Raw genomic sequence first — 18,790 nt, forward strand, 5'->3', positions numbered from 1 at the left:
TTACTCCCCCACAGTCCCCGTGGGAGGGGCAACAAGTTACAAACTTTGACCTGTGCTTACATATAGTAATGGTTATTGGGAAGTATACAGGCGTTTTCAGGAGGATTTTTTTGGTTTGGGGGAGGGGTTGAGAAGAGGGGGATATGCTGGGGGAACTTTCCTTCGAGAATTTGTAATGGGAGAAGAAAATTTCCATGAAGGGAGAGCAGGATTTACTAGCATTATTTAAAAAAAAACAATTAAAAAATAAAAGTGAAAAAGCTTTTTCAGCTGGAAGTAAGGAACAGCAATAAAACTTAAAACAAACAGAAATTATTACCCATATGAGGGGCTCACCTCCTTCTAATACCTCGCTCTTTACGCTAAAGTATTTTCGGTAATTTCAACTACTTATTCTACGGCTTTTGTGATTCAGGGGGTCATTCTTAATGAATTGGGATAAAATTTAAGCTTTAGTGTAAAGAGCGAGGTACTGACAATGGGGCGAATCCCCTCATATATGTAATAAAAACATGAGAATACAAAAGTTCTTTACGTAAGCTAATTTATAAGTTACGTAAATCTTTTACCAATAAAAAGATTCGTACAAAATTAAAAGTTCTAGTTGCCTTTTTAATTAACCAAAAAATCGGGGGGCAACTAGGCTTCGTCCCCCGCTCTTTTTTTCTCAAAATCATTCGATCAAAATTATGAGAAAGCCATTGAGCCAAAAAAAAAAAATATGCAAATTTCGTTTTGATTATTCCTCTGCGGAGAGCCAAAATCAAAACATGCATTGATTCAAAAACGTTCAGAAATTAAATAAAAAAAACAAGTTTTTTCAACTGAAAGTAAGGAGTGACATCAAAACTTAAAACGCACAGAAATTACTTCGTATATGAAAGAGGCTGCTTCCTCATCAGCGCCCCGCTCTTTACGCTAAAGTTTTTTACTGTTTTAGAAAGAAGAATTGAGAGAAAGAGTCAAACTTTAGCGTAAAGAGCGGGGCGTTGATGAGGAAGCAGCCTCTTTCATATACGAAGTAATTTCTGTGCGTTTTAAGTTTTGATGTCACTCCTTACTTTCAGTTGAAAAAACTTGTTTTTTTTATTTATGAAAGTAAGGAGCAGCAGTAATACATAAAACCAACAAGAATTATTCCCTAAATAAGGTGGGATGCCAGGTACTAAATACCTCAATCTTCACGCTTGTGTTTTTTAGTACTTTCAAACAGTTCGTGGTAACGAACTGTAGTAAGGAGTGACCCGGCTCAATAGTAACCAAAACTCTAAAAAATGGAATTTTTATACCAATAGCTACATCAAAAAATTGAATTTTAATGCTGATTTTAAATATGTAAGTTTCATCAAGTTTAGTCTTACCCATCGAAAGTTACGAGCCTGAGAGAATTTGCCTTATTTTAGATAATAGGGGGAAACACCCCCTAAAAGTCATAGAATCTTAATAAAAATTACACCATCTGATTCAGCGTATCAGAAAACCCTATTGTAGAAGTTTCAAGCTGTTATCTACAAAAACGTGGAATTTTGTATTTTGTGCCAGAAGGCAGATCACGGATGCGTGTTATTTTTTTTTTTTTTTTTTTTTTTTTTTACCAGGGGTGATCGTATCAACCCTCTTGTCCTAGAATGTTGCAAGTGGGCTCATTCTAACGGAAATGAAAAGTTCTAGTGGTCTTTTTAAGTGACCAAAAAATTGGAGGGCACCTAGGCCCGCTCCCACGCTAATTATTTTTCCAAAGTCAACGAATAAAAATTCTGAGATAGCCATTTTATTCAGCGTAGTCGAAAAATCTTATAACTATGTCTTTGGGGACGACTTACTCCCCCACAGTCCCCGTGGGAGGGACCACAAGTTACAAACTTTGACCAGTGCTTACATATAGTAATGGTTATTGGGAAGTGTACAGACGTTTTCAGGGGGAGTTTTCGATTGGAGGGGGGAGAAGAGGGGGACAAAAGGTAGGCACATTAGCGTAAAGAGCATGGCGTTGGGGAGGGATCAGTTCCCTCATATAGGGATAAATACAGAAGAGAGAATAATGAGGACTTTTTTTTCCCAAGACAGTGAATGCCAAGACTGAACTTTTCGTTAAGAAGTAATGATGCCTAGGCTATTTTTAAAAAAAAGAGTTTTAGCCAAAAACTTTTATTGTAAGTTTGTTATTTTTTATCATTTTATTTTCTGAAGACGGCCCTTAGATATAGCGCCGAAATATTCAAATAAGTTTTGTTCATACACTTTCTTGGGAAAAAATAAGTCCTCATTATTCTCTGTTCTGTATTTGCATCATGGAAAGGCAGTGTGGTCTACGTCATTAATCATATAGGGAATAGCTTCTGTTTGTTCTGAGTTTTAATGCTGCTCCTTGCTTTCATTAGAAAAATTTAGTTTTTAATTTCTAATAATTTTGCAAATAATCCAGGAAATCCACTTCCCTTTCTATGGAAAATTCCTCCTACGAAAATTTATCTCTGGAATGTTCTTCCCACGTGAAACCTTCCCCCCGAGAAATTGCCCTCGGACGATGCCATCTCTGCTGCAAATTCACATAAGAAAGTGTCTTGCGGACAATCCTGCAGGAAAAAAAAAATACTCCTTGGCATACTTTCATAAGAAAAAAAAAATTATTCTCTGTTTGATTTCTAATCGTTTTTTAGGTCATTGCGGAATCTTCCCTATATAGAAAATTTTTTCCGGGAGAGCTCTCCCCATTGGACAGTTTTTCTCTTAGATAATCTCCCCACAGACATCTCTCCTAGGGATAATTCCCCATGGAGACTTTTTGGAAGTCCCCCAGGCTAAAATCACCCAGACAATTTCAACTCCACTGAAAACTTAATCATTCTTATATATTTAGAATCTCCATGAAACGCAATTTTTTTATGTATCTATTGTTATTAAAATTTTATATTTCAGAGTTCCGGTTATTATTGGGCAGAACAGCTCCCTACATGCTGTTTGTTACAATTAAATGTTTGATTATGTTACCAATTCCAGGAAGTCTCGGCATTTTCCGATGTTTGATATTACATAATATGTTGAAAATGCAATTTGATTTGACAACAATGCAAATGACGCTATGGTCTTCAGAGGGGCTAGGAGGGGGGGCGTAACTCTACTCTTATGTGTGGTAGTTTCTATTATTTTAAAGTTTGACTCATTCTACGACTTTATTTTTGCAAGTTTTAGGATAAATATGGCTCTTTAGTTCTTTTAAAATCAAATAAAAAAACTTTTTTTTTCAGCTTAAAGTAAGGAGAAGCATTAAAACATAAAGCGAATAAAAATTAATACGTATATGAAAGGGATTCTCCTCCACACCTTGCTCTGTACACTTAAGTTTTTTTTAGTACTTTAAAACGCTTCTTATTGTTCTAATGAAACACCTATTGTGTTTCAGGAGATGTTCTTAAGGAATTTGGACAAAATTTAAACTTTAGCGCGAAGAGCGAGGTGATGAGGAGGGGGCAATCGCTTTTATATGCGTAATAATTTCTGTTCGTTTTAAGTTCTAATGTTACTCCTTACTTTCAGTTGAAAAAAAACTTGTTTTCTTAATTTAGTTTCTGACCGTTTTTTAAATTAATGCTAGGAAATTTCGCCCCACATCTACCAATAAATCGCCCTCTCCACTATAGCATCCTCTCGACAATTCACTCCAGACGAAAATTTAGCCCTGATATTTACCCTTAACAACTCCATGTGGAAAATTGAGACGGAAAAGAGAAAGCAAGACATAAATATACATGTATATATATATATATATATATATATATATATATATATATATATATATATATATATATATATATATATATATATAAATATATATATATATATATATATGGATATATATATATGGATATATATATATATATATATATATATATATATATATATATATATATATATATATATATATATATATATATATATATATATATATGTATATATATAACGTTTAGGAATTCTGGAAAATTCACCCAGCTTATAATTTCCTCTGATGAGTTCACCCCTTCCAAACTCTCCCCATGGAAAATTCCCGCTTGGAAAACCCCCAGCAGAAAATTCGTCCCCCCATGCGAAAAATGTATACATGCTTCCCAATAACAAATACTATACGTAAACAAAGGGAAAATTTTTTAACCTGAAGACCTTTCTCCTATGGCCTTGGGGGGGGGAGGCATGTCATATGCAGAGCCGTATTTTTTGGGCCTTTCAATTAAGATACACAAAATTGATATCTAAAAATTTTGATCAGACAATTTTGGGAAAACATGGCGGGGGAGGGGGCCTAGTTGCCCTTCAAAATTCTTGGTCACTTAAAAAAGGCACTAGAGCTTTTAATTTCGGTTCGAGAGAGCCCTCTCACGATATTCTAGGGCCACTGGGTCAATATAATCACCCATAGGAAAAAAAACTAAAAAAATAGCAAAAAACCGGCATCCGTGTTCTTTCTTCTGGCGGAAAAGACAAAATTCCACATTTTTGCTGGTAGGAGCTTGAAACCTCTACAGTAGGATTTCCTAATACGCTGAATCTGATGGTATGATTTCCATTAAGATTCTATGACTTTTAGAGGTCTTTTCTCCTTTTTTCGAAAACCAGACAAATTTTCCAAAGCTCGTAGTATTTAATGGGTAAGACTAAGCTTAATGAAACTTGCATATTTGAAATCAGCATAATAGGCCGATTCCTTTCTATATATCTATTAATACCGAAATTCCGGTTTTTAGAGTTCCAGTTAGTATTGAGTCGGGTCATTCCTTACTCACAGTTCGTTACCACAAACTGTTTGAAAGACTTTGCTAGGAAACGTTTTTGGATAAATTTCTGTTTTTATTTGATATTAATCTATTATTGGCTTTACAAATATATTTAAAGATCTTTTAGTTTTCGGCTTAAAAACTAAATTTTTGTAAAGTGATTCAACCTCCCGACAAAAGCGTGTTCTGAAAATGTTTAATCAGCTGCGATTTTTTGGAATATTCTTTTAACATTGGTCCTCAGTTTTATAGATTACGAGCAAGCATTCAATTCTGTTGATAGAAGAACTAGTGAAGGACTTATCCTTGTATGGTATACCATACAAATATGTTAAAATAATTAGTGCTATGTACGAGAATAACACTGCTGCGATCAAGGCTGGGAAATGAGGATAGCAGCTGGTTTCCTTTTAAATCAGGAGTTAAGCAGGGTTGTGTTCTATCCCCTTTTATATGGATCATTTTAATGGAACTTGTCTTAAGGGCACAGGAAAGGCAATTGGAGACCACGGAATCAAAGGGGGGAGGGGCAATCTCCTGGACTTAGATTATGCTGATGATTTAAGCATATTAGGTGAAAATGTGAGCAAAAGAAGTTTTGCGAATTCAGGGTGCTACAATAGGTTTGAAAATTAATGTTAAGAAGACTAAGTCACTAAGGCTAGATACAAGTGAAGACGATAAAAGTAGAATACCCAAGGCTCAGGGTGTTTTTTCACAGTTAAAAAAAAGTTTCGAATAATAGGAAGATAAGTCAGAAAACTAAGATTAGAATATCAGAAGCTACAGTGATGACAGTGGTCAAATATGGTTCTGAAGCAGGGACACTCCGAAAAACGAAAGAAGATTTTCTAGATGTTTTCCAGTGAAATTGCCTACAGAATATTCTGGGTAACTGGCTAACTGACCGTATTTCAAACAGAAGGCTGTAGTAAAAGTGGGGTTCAATCCCACTTTCTGGGACTATAATGAGAGAAAGGTTGAGATGGCTAAGGCACGTTCTGCGGATGAAAGATGATAGATCACTGAAGATTTTTCTTTTTGGCCAACCGTCTAGGGCTAAACGGAAAGCAGGTCATCCGCGGTTGGGGTGGGAGGATGTCATAAAGAAAGATTTCAAGGAAATGGGAACTTCCTGGGAGGGAGTAAAGAAGGGGGCTTTGAATAGATTGGGATGGAGGAGGAGCGTGCATTTCTGTGTTGGCCCCAGGCAGCTCGGCTCCGCGGTGCGTTGTTGTTAGTAGTAGTAGTAGTTTTTACTACAAAACTTGCCGTGAAGATATGCTATTTTAAATACCTAGATTCATATTATTTGTTTTTATGCAATGATTCCTCCTCCCCCAAAGTCAAAACTTAAGGTCCATTTTGTATCGTAACATTCCCTGACAATCCAAAACTACCCCGAAGTCTTTCCTGACACATTGTTAAAATGTATTCTTATAATCTGGGCACATACAGTGTCTTTGACTTAAGATACTGCTTCGTCGTGAATTGACTCCAAGTTTCTTTGGAGCTAATAGTACAAAAAATTAGTTTGATCGATACACACATTTTTTGGCTAGATTACCCTATTCACTCCTCCTAAAAACAAAATTTAAAGTCCCTTTGGCCCCTCCTTTGAACAGTCCGAAAATTTCAACTCAATCTCCCGAATATCATTTCAATAATATGGATACGAGCATTTTCCTTCACTTTACCTCCGAGCCCTCCTCCGAGTCAAGAATCAAGATCCACTTGGCCCCTACACCCCCCAAAGTCTCAAATTGGTAATCCGAGCTATAGCTGAAATAGTGCCGATAGCCTATTATTTCGAGAACTTTGGTAGGCAAAGCGTCATTATTATTTTTTTTTTTTTATTGCTCGGGAATAGATTCCTGTCATAATAGGGCATACTTTATCGAAAGTTTTAGATGGAGTTGGGAAAAATATCATCATCACACCCCACTTCCCTCTTCCTCAAGCTAGAACCCAAAATTTTCTTCCCTCCCACCTCCTGCAACCATCTCTGAAAGTTTTAACTTGATTCCCCGTGCTGGTTCCAAGAAAATAAAGATATGTTGTTTTGATAACATAGTAACACACGCTATATTTCGAGTTACTTCGTTAATTAACTAAGAATAGATTCTTATCCCCATAGGGGTTCGTTGTGCAGATTTTTTAAGGTGGATTAGGGGTAAAAATTTGTTAGCCCCCTTCCTCCTAATTACACTTGAGGTACACTCGTCCGGCCCTTTAGCACCCCCGGGAGTTTCAACTTAACCCCTCAAGCCGTTCCGAAGATCGTGCAGACACACCACTTTGATAACCTGACAACACAGTGTTGTCACTTTTGATTTTCCTTTGATTTTCTTTTTGATTTTCCTTTGATTTTCTTTTTGATTTTCCTTTGATTTTCCTTTTTATTTTCTTTTGATTTTCCTTGTTAATGAGATGTGAATATATTTTTTTACATTTAACATTTAAAATGTTTGCTAAAAGTCTTTAAATAATGCTTGGTGTTTTTAAGCATTCACTCTATTGCTTTTTAATTATTGTATTTGATTTTTTATTCACTGTATTAAGCATTCAAAAAAAAAGGAAAAAATAAACAAGCCAATGAACATGCATCCGTGATCTTTCATCTGGCAAAAACTGCAAATGAGATGTGAATAGATTCAAAGTCCAAAGGGGGCTTACGTTGCAAAACTAAGGTAGACTAGAGATTTTCTTAGAGAGGATATTTTTCTATTGAAAGGGTATCTGGATTTTTTTACATTTAACATCTAAGATTTTTGCCCAAAGTCTTTGAATAATGCTTGCTGTGTTTAAGCATTTACTCAAGTGTTTTTTTATTATTTGATTTGATTTTTCATTCACTCCATTAAGCATTCACAAAAAAAGAAAAAACAAATAAACACACAGTCGTGATCTTTCTTCTGGCAAAAACCACAAAATTCCATATTCTTACAAAAAGGAGCTTGAAACCTTTGCAGAACGGTTTTCTGACCTACTGAATCTGATAGTCTGATTTTCATTAAGATCACTTGATGTTTTGGGGGCGTTTCCTCCTTTTTCAAAAATCGGACAAAATTTCTCAGGCTCTGAACTTTTGATGGGTAACATTAAACTTGATAGATTTTGTGTTTTTTGAAAAAGCATCGAAATTTAATTTTTTGGATGAATTTATTGTTATCGAGACTGTTTCTTAGAGTTTCGGTTACTATTGAGCCAAATTGCTCCTTACTTGCAATTCGTTACCACAAACTGTTAGATTTACGCAACAGACTATGTCATATGGTAGACTATAAAAGGGATAGAGGAAAAATAACACCTGCTTCCTGACGTCACAAATTGATGATTTATTTCCAGAATTTTTGTGTTTACAGTAAGATCTTTCGACCTGTGTGAATTTATCTACAAAGGCGACTGGAAAAACTGTTTAACGGTGTTTTACTAAATCTTTTCTAAGAAAAAAGGTTTTTAGTCTTTTTTTATCCCATTTGGTCAGACTTTTTATATTTTCTCCTTTTTTCTATTTTTCAAACGCCAATCCTTGAATATTTCCAGTCAATAAAAAAAAATCGTTGAACCCTTTAGGGAACCTGTCCACCAACTAAAATCAGATTTCGGCCCTTTTTGGGTGCCATTTTGGGGAAGCAAAATCAATCTTTTCACTTTTTTGTACATTGGGGTCTCAATGGCCTAAGGACTTAAAACTATGACTTTCAAGTGCATTGAAAAAATATTTTGGCCCTTTTTGGTGCCCCATCTTTAGGAAGCTCGACAGCCCGTGTCTTAAAACTAGATTAGTTTAAATATTCGAGTATCTTTGTCCCGTAGACTCACCGTTTTAAATTTCAAGCTTTTAAGGAAAGAATAAGTTTTGGACATTTTCTGGTCCTCTATTTCCCTCTTCCTCTCAACAAAATGTCTGCCTTTTGTGGCCTAGGAAAATTCTCCGAAATTTACGAGCAGATCAAACCCCCAAGATCTAATATGCTCCTCTTTTTCCACTATAAAACCTATTGGTAAACAACTAGCACTTTGCGTCCCATGTCCCAGGGGTCATGGGGATCTCGTCACTATTGTAGGTACATTTGTTGGACCTTTTGACTTCTTTGAACAAAATAACTATCTCAAAATGTTGATCTGATGTCAAATTAGGAAAGATTCGAGGAAAGAAGGAAAGACAAAAAGAAGAAGACAAGATGAGGTTCCAGTTTGACTCATTATTCCCCCAAGACTAAAAAAGCTTATTTCATTGCTTACTCAGTTTCAAGTGTCCAGACTCAAATTTATTTCTTTTGGTTATCCTTTTCCAGTAGGTTCATTGTGTGTTGCTGCCTGTGTTTATTTATTTTCCATTACCTTAGTTATACAACATATTTTACAGTTTTGAAACAGGAACCTTTCAAAATAGATGGACATTGAATTTGCAGAGTTGCATAGGCTATATTCTCTATTTCTCGAGTTCCCAGATTTAAACCTTTGAAAAATAAAAAAGATATGTTTTGCATGTGTCTTTTAAACGTGTGTCACAAGAAAAGGTGACAACGATGACACGATGAAAGACGACGAGATTGCACTGCTCAAAAGATAACAAGAAAAGATCCAACACTATACTTTTGTCATTTATAGCCAAGGCATACGTTTAGAATAAACTCAGGTACGAAACAGACTATGAAAGGTTAAAATTTAAGAAGGTACCATTATTTTAGATATCCAAGATCTGGCTATGCCAAGAAAGGTAAAATTTTGGTTGTTAGCATAAGGGTTAGCAGGGGGGGGGGATACGCTGACACCATATCAACAGTAATTTTCTCACTTCAGAAATCTTCATTTTTGGAATATGTTTTTAAAATAGTTAAGTACTGAAGGAGCTTTGATTCCCTAGCCTTCTTCTAAACGGCACTTCTGGTTACCAAGAGGTCAAAATCCTTCAAACAGTTAAAAAATGTTTAATATTCTACTTTCATATTACCTAGTGCATGGTGATATCCTTACTCTCCAAAATACTATACTTTTCATACCTCAGGCACGAAGACTCCTTGATGATTTTAGTTTGTTTTTTTTCCTTTTGCTTTAGAACAGACTAAGATCTAAACTTCTGTTTTCTGTCTTATTCAAGCAGTAATATTGTGGCACTTGAGCATTTTTAATTGAAATAGGCTCAAACAAAAAGTAATCTTACACCTAGATTTTGGCTGATTTCCAACTTAATCCTTAGGAAAGACATTTAAATAGTCCAAAACTTTCTACACTGTCGAGTTTTCTTTTCTATTTCGTTGGTTACTGGTCATTTGCCGAGGTCGTTGCAGAGGTTTCTACATTGTCTTTCCATATTAATCTTGAACCCCTTTAAAACCTTTGCCCTTGTAAGTATGGCTAACCCTAAGGATAGAACAAGTAATAGCTAAAGTAATAAATACTACAAAAGGTGAATTGCTCTAGAAAAAATATCGCATCAAATTTCCTTTAGTAGGGGATTGAAAAAGCTATTTCCTTCCGCCAGAACTCTACTAAGGAGAAACAATACTTATGCAATCCACTAATAAGGACCCATGATTGAACATAAAATCAATTGATAGACAAAGGGGTAGGAACAAAAGATATATGGAAAAGACATTCCCAATGTAGATGCATAGAGGGAATGTATATTAGAATGGTAATTTACGAGAATGACAAAGGGCGACAAAGAATGAGTACGATGGTTCCTTTTTATTGGTCCTTAGTGACTTTTCTACAATATGGGATTAAATAATTAAATTGGGGTGACTATTATGTACATTACAAAGAGGTCGATTAGCATAAAACTATCATTTTATATTAGTAATATATTAATATTTAGTAAATATAAGCAAACACATGGAATGGCTAGAATAAAGAGACAATATCTGGAAAAACCCGTATAAGAAAAATTTAAATATATGCAAAAATCAAGATGAAACACAATACATTTGCAGAAAGAATAAGATTTTGGTGAAAAAAGAAAATGCTGCTGCTTCCCTCAAATGGCTTGAATTTGTGAGTCTTACTGACTTAATTGTTGACTTTGGTCATCTACTGTCAGACCCAGAATAATAGTCATTTATTTAAATAATATTGTATATTTAAATATTTAGACGTGAATGAATATTTAAAGATATTTAAATGTTGACAGAGACGTCTTATACGTCTCTATAAACAAGGGATAAGGGATCTTTGATGCGTCGACAAGTTCGAAAAGGTAACGAGAGGCTAGTCTGAAACAATGGAAACACAGCCTCAAATTACACTAATTATTCAGCAAATCACTTTGTAATCAATGTACGTATATCATAAATAATGTACATCCTGTGTCTACAAAGATTTCAATCAAGGCAGTTAACATACCACGGAACTTCCAGAGCTGACAAATTATTTGATGAAACTTTGAGCTAATGTTTAATATTTTCCGACCAGATATACTAGAAAAATTTTAGGTGCTCCCCTTTCCTGAACTAAAAAACAAAACAAAACAATCTGCTCTCTTCAATAAAAATAACAAAATTTACACATCGATAAATAATAGCTTAGTGACAACAATGCAAATATTTGAAAATATTTAATTGTTTAAATACTGTTAAATATTTAAATATTTAGACGTGAACGGGATCCAAAAATACCAATACCGATTGCTTTGTGGAGGGGAAGAGGAATTGAGCATTGAAGAGTGATGGAGATTGGATTTGTTATTATTATTCTTTTTTATATTTTTATTTATCAATAATTTTTTTTAATTCAGTTACTTGTTTATTTATCTACTTTTTCATATATATATATATTATATATATATAATATATATATATATATATATATATATATATATATATATATATATTATATATATATATATATATATATATATATATATATATATATATATATATATATATATATATATATATAGGTTACGGTTTATTTATTTTTGGCTTATTTAAAATAATTTTAATTTTATTATTTTGTAAATAATAATTTAGTGGCAGCAATGAAAATATTTGATTGTCTAAATATTATTAAATATTATTAGATATTTAATGTGAATGGGACCCAGAAATACCGATGCCAGTTCCTTCGTGTTATTTTGAAAATTCATCCTATTCAAATAAGGAATAAATTGGGTTTCTTCCGGATCTTTGGATCCTTTTTTTCCTTCCGACTTCGAACAAAAGCTAAATCTTGTCACTGCGGATAACCAGCTTAGTTTGGCTCAGCGAGCTGTGAGTAACACCAATTTGCTTCTATGTCAACCTAGCCTGTCCAAAAAGCAGTTTTTCACTTCAGTAGTTTGATTTTGTCTATTATAGAATTACAATAGAACTTACCTGTGAGTTTAGCGTCTGTTGTGAGCTATTTTCTGCCGAGATTTAAAGTTTAAGAAGTAAGCCAAATTCCATTCAGAGCTTAGTTTTGTAATGTCTGTTTTGACAGAAAGCCGGTATACAGAAATTTTAATTCAGTTCTGTTTATCTACTCAGGAATACCAGTTGCCAAATTCCTTTGTAACTTATGGGTTATCGTATTCTTATAATATAGGATGACCATACAATTTTTTTGAACCAACTAGTGGAAACAGCAAAGGAATTTAAAGTTTCAAGAAAAGTTTTTCAGTTTTCAGCTGCACCGTAAATATAAATTTTACACAGAAGATTTTATGGCCTTAGACATTTTATGAGGGGCTAGACAAGGATGGTTCTGGCTACAGCAGTTGCTGCAACCTAGTAAAGAGCAAACCACAGCCCATACTATTCAATAGTTGAAAAAAAACATGTTTTGAACAAAAAATTGCCGAATGAGAGAAATTGTCATATAACACTTACTCAGGAATGGTAACTGTTATTTCGGTTAGTCCTACAGGTAAACGGAAATAAATCTACGGTGATTTCGAAAAAAAGCCTGAAACCCCTGAAAAATAACGTCAGATCAAAATTAAAATTGCACCATTAGAATCATCATGGTTGAAAACTTTGATTAGGAGGGAAAAAATGGCCAATGAGCGAAATTGTCATATAACACTGATTCAGGAATGGTAACTGTTATTTCGGTTAGTCCTAAAGGTAAACGGAAATAAATCTACGGCGATTTCGAAAAAAGCCTGAAACCCCTGAAAAATAAAGTCAGATCAAAATTAAAATTGTACCATTAGAATCATCATGGTTGAGAACTTTGATTAGGAGGGAAAAAATGGCCAATGAGCGAAATTGTCATATAACACTAATTCAGGAATGGTAACTGTTATTTCGGTTAGTCCTAAAAGTAAACGGAAATAAATCTAAGGTGATTTCGAAAAAAAGCCTGAAACCCCTGAAAAATAACGTCAGATCAAAATTAAAATTGCACCATTAGAATCATCATGGTTGAAAACTTTGATTAGGAGGGAAAAAATGGCCAATGAGCGAAATTGTCATATAACACTGATTCAGGAATGGTAACTGTTATTTCGGTTAGTCCCAAAGGTAAACGGAAATAAATCTACGGCGATTTCGAAAAAAGCCTGAAACCCCTGAAAAATAAAGTCAGATCAAAATTAAAATTGCACCATTACAATCATCATGGTTGAGAACTTTGATTAGGAGGGAAAAAATGGCCAATGAGCGAAATTGTCATATAACACTAATTCAGGAATGGTAACTGTTATTTCGGTTAGTCCTAAAAGTAAACGGAAATAAATCTAAGGTGATTTCGAAAAAAAGCCTGAAACCCCTGAAAAATAACGTCAGATCAAAATTAAAATTGCACCATTAGAATCATCATGGTTGAAAACTTTGATTAGGAGGGAAAAAATGGCCAATGAGCGAAATTGTCATATAACACTGATTCAGGAATGGTAACTGTTATTTCGGTTAGTCCCAAAGGTAAACGGAAATAAATCTACGGCGATTTCGAAAAAAGCCTGAAACCCCTGAAAAATAAAGTCAGATCAAAATTAAAATTGCACCATTACAATCATCATGGTTGAGAACTTTGATTAGGAGGGAAAAAATGGCCAATGAGCGAAATTGTCATATAACACTAATTCAGGAATGGTAACTGTTATTTCGGTTAGTCCTAAAGGTAAACGGAAATAAATCTAAGGTGATTTCGAAAAAAGCCTGAAACCCCTGAAAAATAACGTCAGATCAAAATTAAAATTGCACCATTATAATCATCATGGTTGAAAACTTTGATTAGGAGGGAAAAAATGGCCAATGAGCGAAATTGTCATATAACACTGATTCAGGAATGGTAACTGTTATTTCGGTTAGTCCTAAAGGTAAACGGAAATAAATCTACGGTGATTTCAAAAAAAGCCTGAAACCCCCCTAAAAATGGCGTCAGATCAAAATTAAAATTGTACCATTAGAATCATCATGGTTGAAAACTTTGATGAGGAAAACTGCAGTCCTTCAACTTGAACAACAAGGAAAATCCCTTTTTTGCATGGGTAGCGCAGACGTGTCTCCTTTTTAATACCAGGGTTAGTGGGTTACCAGAATATCATTGAGGGATGTTTAATGTCTCATTTAAAAGCTATTGATCATATGTATGTGCTATTATAAATTCCACCATCTGCAAGTGCCAAATGACGCTAAAAAGGGCACTTTTGGTATCCTTTCTCAAGTGGTGGTGCTATTGGGCCGCCAGGACATTGTAGAGAGATGCTTCACAGCTCATATAAAAGCTATTGCTCATATCAACAGGCTTTCTAAAAATTCTGCCATTTGTAAATGCCAAATGACACTAAAAAGTGTACTTTTGGTACCATGTCTAAATTGGCAAAACTGGGATTAGTGGGCTACCAGAACTTTATACAGAGATGCTTAATGGCGCGTTTAAAAGCTAATGCTAATATTTATGTGATTTGTATCAATTCTACCATCAGTAATTGCCACATGGCACAAAGAATGGCACTTGCGGTGCTATTTATAATGTGCAAAAGCTTGGAATTATAAAACGGGTACCATCATAATATTAATGGTCCAAACCCTTCACTGGAGGTTTAGAGTCATCCCTCCCATATGGCTCCCTCCCCATTCTCTTAGTAAGCTTCATAAATAATATGGTTATCAGCAGGCTATTGCAACATTAGTATGACAAACAGGCTAGCACACCATCGTAGAGAAATGTGTAATAGCTCAATTAAAAGCTATTGCTTATGCTTACGCGCTTTTTCCAAGTTCCACCATCTGCAAGTGCCAATTGGCATTACAATTAGAACTGTTGGTGCCATTTTTCAAGTTGTAGGACTAGTGGGCTCCCAGAATATTGTAGAGAGATGATTAATAGCTCATATAAAAGCTGTTGTTCATATCTTTGTACTTTTTATAAATTAAATAAAAAACGAAGTTTTTTATAACTACAAGTAAGGAGCGACATTAAAACTTGAAACGAACAGAAATTGTTCCATGTATGAGAGAGGTTGTCCCCTCCATAACGCCTCGCTCTTTACGCTAAAGTTTGACTCTTTGTCACAATTCTACGTTATAAAACAATAAAAAACTTTAACGTAAAGAGTGAAGCGTTGAGGAGGGGACAACCCCTTTCATATACGGAACAATTTCTGTTTGTTTTAAATTTTAATATCGCTCCTTACTTGCAGTTAAAAAAACTTGTTGTTTTTTAAATTTAATTTCTGAACGTTTTTGAATTAATACATGTTTTGATTTTGCCTCACCGCACCTGAATATCAAAACGAAATTTGCATATTTTGGCTAATAACGTTTCTCACAGTTTTGATCGAAAGATTTGATAGAACAAAGGGGTGGGGGAGGAGGCCTAGTTGTCCTCCAATTTTTGGTTACTTAAAAATAAAACTAGAATTTTTTTTTTTACGAACATTTTTGTTAGTAATAAATATGCGTAACTTACGAATTAACTTACATAATGAACTTCTATATATGTGTATTTTTATTAAGTACTAGCTGTTGGGGTGGCGCTTCGCGCCACCCCAACACCTAGTTGGTGGGGGCGCTTCACGCCCCCCAGCCCCCCGCGGGCGTAAGTCGTTACGCGCCATATTAGTTACGCGCCATTGTAGTTGTGTCCCTGTGTCCCACCTGTGAATATATATATATATGTATATATATATATATATATATATATATATATATATATATATATATATATATATATATATATATATATATATATTATATATATATATATATATATATATATATATATATATATATAATATATATATATATATATATATATATATATATATATATATATATATATATATATATATATATATATATATATATATATGTTTTTAACTACGTAAAACTTGCGAATATACAACATTCTTCGCTGTCCCATTGTCTGTGCATATAAATAGATTGTCAGGTTTATCGACTCTTGAACATGCAACATATAATTATTGTCCATGGGAAAAACAATCCGAATTCAGATCTATACCTCATTATTCTAATGATTGCCCTTGAGCTTTGTTGATGGTGATTGCTAATCAAACATTCCCTGTGTCCCCGTCGTCATTTATATATCCCCCCTGTGCCCCCCGGCGTCCCCGTGGTAGTTGTGTCCCTGTGTCCCGGTCGTCATTTCTATTCCCTGTGTCCCGGTCGTCATTTGTGTCCCGGTGTCCCAGTCTGTAATTTCTCTTTGAGTGTCCCGGTCGTCATTTATATTCCCTGTGTCCCGGTCATCATTTGTGAACCGGTCTGTAATTTCTCTTTGAGTGTCCCGGTCGTCATTTATATTACCTGTGTCCCGGTTGTCCATGGGAAAAATAATCCGTATTCAGATCAATACCTCATTATTCTAATGATTGCCCTTGAGCTTTGTTGATGGTGATTGCTAATCGAACATTCCCTATGTCCCGGTCGTCATTTATATAACCCCATTTGCCCCCAGGCATCCCCATTGTAGTTGTGTCCCTGTGTCCCGGTCTTCATTTATATTCCCTGTATCCCGGTTGTTATTTGTGTCCTGGTGTCCCCGTCTGTAATTTCTCTTTGAGTGTCCCGGTCGTCATTTATATTCCCTGTGTCCCTGTGTCCCGGTCGTCATTTGTGTCCTGGTGTCTCAGTCTATAATTTCTCTTTGAGTGTCCCGGTCGTCATTTATATTCCCTGTATCCCGATCGTCATTTGTGGCTTGGTGTCCCGGTCTGTAATTTCTTTTTGAGTGTTCCGGTCGTCATTTGTGTCCCGGTTGTCCATGGGAAAAACAATCCGTATTCAGATCTATACCTCATTATTCTAATGATTGCCCTTGAGCTTTGTTGATGGTGATTGCTAATCGAACATTCCCTGTGTCCCGGTCGTCATTTATATATCCCCCTGTTCCCCCAGGCGTCCCCGTTGTAGTTGCGTCCCTGTGTCCCGGTCGTCATTTATATTCCCTGTGTCCCGGTTGTTATTTGTGTCCCTGTGTCCCAGACTGTAATTTCTCTTTGAGTGTCCCAGTCGTCATTTATAGTCCCTGTGTCCCGGTCGTCATTTGTGTTCCGGTGTCCCGGTCTGTAATTTCGTCAGTAGACAAACATGACGTCAGTCGACAAACAACTTCATGACGGCATAATGCTCAATCCTTACAATGACGTCAGTCGACACACAAACAAGACGTCAGTCAACAGACACACAAACAAACAACTTATTTTTATATATATATAGATATAAGGGGATTTGCCCCTCATCAATTTACGGTAAACCTCGCTCTTTACGGTAAAGCTTGAACTTTGTCCCAATTCTTTAAGAATGACCCCTGAATCACAAAGGTCGTAGAATACATAGTTGAAATTACTAAATATACTTTAGCGTAAAGAGCAAGGTATTGTGGAGGAGAAGAACCTCCTTATATACGTCAATATTTTTTGTTCGTTCTAAGTTTTAATGCTGCTCATTACTTCCAGTTGAAAAAAAATTATTTATTTTCTCATTGTTTTTTTTTCAAATAATCCTGCCAAAGGGCAGAAATTATCTTCCCTCATGATATATTCCTCTATGAAAAGATCCTCCCATGTAACCCCCTTCCCCCTGACCCGCCCCCACCCCAAAAGGAAAAAGTCCCCCAGAAAACTTCTGTACGCTTCATAATAACCATTACTGCATGTAAACAATGGTCAAAGTTTGTAACTTGCAGCCCCTCCCTTGGGGACTGTGGGAGATAAAGTCATGCCCAAAGACATAGTTATTAGGTTTTCGACTATGTTGAACAGAACGGCAATCTCAAAATTTTGGTTCAGTGACTTTGGAGAAAAAATGTGTGAGGGAGGGAACCTGGGAGCCCTCCAATATTTTTGGTCACTTAAAAAGGCCAATATAACTTTTAATTTCCGTTATAATGAGCCCTCTTGCGACATTCTTGGACCACTGGGTCGATAAGATCCCCCCAGGAAAAAAAAAAACAAAAAAAAAAACAAATAAACACGCATCAGTGGTCTGTCTTCTGGCAAAAAATACAAAATTTTACATTTTAGTAGATACGACCTTAAAACTTCTACTCTGATAGGGTTCTCTGTTAGTTTGAATCTTATGGTGTTATTTTCGTGTGAGTTTCGTGATATTTCATGACCTTTAGGGAGTGTTTCTCCCTATTTTCCAAATAAGGCAAATGTTCTCAGGCTCGTAACTTTTGATGGGTAAGACTAAACTTAGTGAAATTTATATATTTAAAATCTGCATTAAAATGCAATTCATTTACAGTTCGTTACCACGAACTGTTTGATTCCAACATCTGCAAATACAATATGGCACAAAAATTGGGACTTGGTGCCCTATCTAATTTAGAAAAGCTGGAGCTAGTGCATCATGGGACTACCAGAGCATCATAGAGAGTAAAAACAAAACATTAATGGTCAGTTTAATATTAATATACTGATATTTATTCCTTAAAACTTTAATAATTTCTTATTTATCAAGGTAAAAAAAGTGAAAACATTTAGAATGCATGTTGTTTTCAGTTAAGTGCCAATTATGTTCTGGTCTTGAGAAGGCAGAGGGGTTGTCAGCCCTACACATGTTAATTTTGCTTATTTCGATATTGACACGGTTATTTATTGTAATTACTGTCCGTTTTGA

General features: G+C 35.1%; 1 long non-coding RNA gene across 1 annotated transcript in view; it reads left to right on the top strand.

Moving 5' to 3' along the window:
• The first annotated feature begins 8,176 nt into the window (after positions 1-8,176).
• Positions 8,177-18,790, top strand: part of LOC136034210 (uncharacterized) — a 29,400-nt gene continuing 18,786 nt past the window's right edge. The window contains exon 1 of the long non-coding RNA XR_010619145.1: positions 8,177-8,224. This is a non-coding gene — a long non-coding RNA (uncharacterized LOC136034210). The remainder of the gene's footprint in view (positions 8,225-18,790) is intronic.

Source organism: Artemia franciscana, chromosome 2 (assembly GCF_032884065.1).
Source record: "Artemia franciscana chromosome 2, ASM3288406v1, whole genome shotgun sequence".
In the NCBI taxonomy this organism is placed as follows: domain Eukaryota; kingdom Metazoa; phylum Arthropoda; class Branchiopoda; order Anostraca; family Artemiidae; genus Artemia; species Artemia franciscana.